General features: G+C 35.3%; 1 pseudogene; it reads left to right on the top strand.

Annotated features, from left to right (window-relative positions):
* Positions 1–1,478: 1,478 nt before the first annotated feature.
* Positions 1,479–2,701, top strand: LOC137272082 (uncharacterized; annotated as a pseudogene).
* Positions 2,702–3,263: the final 562 nt, after the last annotated feature.

Genomic DNA, 3,263 nt, shown 5'->3' with positions numbered 1-3,263 from the left:
TACTGTGTTGCCTCGGCCGAAATCTTTCCTCATATAGAGGATTTTGAAATATGTGATTTTGATGGAATATTATCAGATGTTCACTGTGCTCTTTCAATCAAGTTAAGATGTGAGGTGAAGGTATGTAATCCTACACAAGTAAGTGAAAAGGGTACTACACATATAAAAATGAATCCATGGGAATCCTGTAAATGTGACGTTTATGTAAACCAGCTTGATAGTAATGTATTGCATGAAATCGATAAGCTAATTGACTCTATCGATTCTAGTAATGTATCAGATTGTATAAATGGAATTACGAATGTCATGTCACAAGCACTTGTTGACGCAGCCAAGAATACATTTGGGTGTAAAAGTACCCAAAAAGGACGTAAATCAAATCAAAAACCATGGTTTGATAAAACATGTAAACTGGCCCGAAAGAATTACCATAAGCGCAAAAGATTATATGGGTTACATAAAGGCAATGTTGAAAGAAAGCTATTCGTTTCGGCCAGTAAATTCTACAGAAAAACTATAAGAAAGGCTTACAAATTATTCAAAAACAAATGTATACAGCGGTTGCGTGAGACAAAAAGCAGTGACCCTAAAACATTTTGGGGTATCCTGAAATCATTTGGTAAAAGCGCAGATCAGCCATGTGAAATTAAAATCGACACATTATTTAACCATTAAACCTGAATACCGATGTCCATAACGGTAATATAGAAATGAGTGATGCGTTTTCAGTTGAGACAGCTGTGTTAGACAGCCGGATCACTGAAGCTGAGATTACGGCATGTATTAAAGATTTAAGAAACAACAAAGCCTGTGGTTTAGACAATGTACGTAATGATTATATCAAAGCCTCTGCTGATGTAATGCTACCAGCCTATGTTAAATTGTTTAACCTGGTGCTAGATCATGGAGTTTTTCCTCAAGCTTGGTCAGACGGTTACATAAAGCCCATTTATAAAAGCAAGGGTAGCCAAGCCGACCCCAATAACTACAGGGGGATATCCATTGTTAGTTGCTTAGGCAAGTTGTTCACGGCAATTCTATCCAAGCGCCTACAAAAGTTTGCAGACAATGCGAATTTGATAAGTGAATCACAAGCTGGCTTTCGGAAATCTTATTCCACAATAGATAATATATACATTCTTAAAGCTCTGATAGAGATATATCAAAATATGAGGAAGAAACTGTTTTGTGTTTTCATCGACTTTCGTAAAGCATTTGATACTGTCTGGCGCTATGGTCTCTGGCTAAAATTAATTAGAAATAATATTGATGGAAAATGTTTTCGAGTTATCCGCAACATGCATCAAAACATAAAATCCTGTATTGTATTTGATGGAATCGAATCCCCTTTCTTTTCCTGTGATATTGGTGTGAGACAGGGTGAAAATTTGTCACCATTTCTGTTTGCTCTGTATTTGAATGACCTAGAATCTTTCTTTGCTGAACACAACTTTACTGGTCTGAAGTCAACTCGGAGTATGTTTGAAGATCATATCGGCTCGTACATTAAGTTGTTTCTCCTGTTGTACGCAGATGATACTGTGATACTTGCAGAATCAAGTGATGATCTTCAGCATGCATTAAATATTTTCTCAGAATACTGCAAAACATGGAAACTGAATGTTAATATATCAAAAACTAAGGCTGTAATATTTTCCAAAGGAAGTTGTAAAAAATGTCACCTCTTCAAACTTGATGATGAAAATATTGAGGTTGTAAAAGAATACATTTATCTTGGTATTTTGTTTAACAATAATGGACGTTTTTGTAAAGGTATTAAACGACTTCATGCTCAAGCTTCCAGAGCCATGTATGCAGTATTGCGAAAAATAAGAATGTTAGATATGCCACTAGACTGCCAGTTAAAAATGTTTGACCAAATTGTACAACCCATATTACTGTATGCCTCAGAAGTATGGGGATACGAAAATACACAGCTCATAGAACGTCTCCATCTAAAGTTTTGTAAATACATTCTTAAGGTTAAAATGACAACTCCTGATTACATGGTATACGGCGAGCTGGGCCGATACCCGCTAGATATCTCTATAAAAATCCGAATGCTTTCTCATTGGTGTAAAATGCTAGTACTCCCACACAAACTGTCATCCAAAATATACTCTCTCATGTATAACCTGAAGTCAGCCTGTCCTAATTATACGTTTAACTTACTTTCGGCAATAGAAAATATCTTACGAGATACTGGCTTTTACCATGTATGGATGTCACAGTCTATTGTTTCTCCAAATGTTTTAAAAACTAATGTTAAACGGGTTCTCATTGATCAGTTTTATCAGTCATGGAATGCAACAGCAAATGCTTCCTCAAAAGGCAAATATTACATTCTTTATAAAGAAGTACCTAATCTAAATCCCAATCTTCTGGAACTGCCTCCAAATCTTAGAATATGGTATACACGCTTCAGGACAGCTAACCACAGATTACCTATAGAAACTGGAAGATGGACAAGTATCGCTGTTTCTGATAGGAAATGCACACTATGTAATGATGCAGTGGCGACGAATACCACTTCCTTCTAATATGCTCAGGTCTAGCAACGCTAAGAAATAAATATCTGCCTAGGTACTTCTGTAATAATCCTTCATTAGATAAATTTATCTCAATAATGAAATCACATTATAAACCACTCACTTTGAAATTAGCTAAATACATCAAGGAAGGTTTATGTCTGTACAAATGAGACTGCCATGTGCAAAATTGTAATTCTCTTTTTAGTGTTGACTTGCACAAACCATACTGTACATATTGTAAATCATCTGTATGTTCTCTGTGTCACTTCGTGTGATTTATGAGAATAAACTTCTTCTTCTTCTTCTTCTTCTTCAGAAAGGGGATTATGAGGTGTTGTTACAGGAGGTACTCGTCATTGGGAGTGAATACTAAGATACTCTGTTTGCACATTGATTGAATTAACGGTGACAAGATTGCAAAACCTTCTTCTAAATTAAATCATTCATTCATTCATTTTGTGGAGTCCATTGTCAATCTTCTGAAATTCGTTTGCTTTCAAAACAAATATAAGCATGCCCATCTTCATAAACATTTGGGGAGATTCAACTGCAAGTGTATACATCACAATAAAACAGTATCGTGTAACTTTTTTTAATTCTATAATACATGTACTTGAATTGTGATATTTATCCGTAACAATGTGCAGATTATATTATAACGTTCAGCAAGCCATTATGTTTGATGTACAAGTAGTGTGCGCAAAATGTATATGCAAATGAATACTCTCTCTA

This window comes from Haliotis asinina, chromosome 1, assembly GCF_037392515.1.
Source record: "Haliotis asinina isolate JCU_RB_2024 chromosome 1, JCU_Hal_asi_v2, whole genome shotgun sequence".
NCBI lineage: Eukaryota > Metazoa > Mollusca > Gastropoda > Lepetellida > Haliotidae > Haliotis > Haliotis asinina.
Note: the sequence above shows the minus strand (reverse complement) of the source record. Positions and strands in the feature narration are given on the sequence as shown.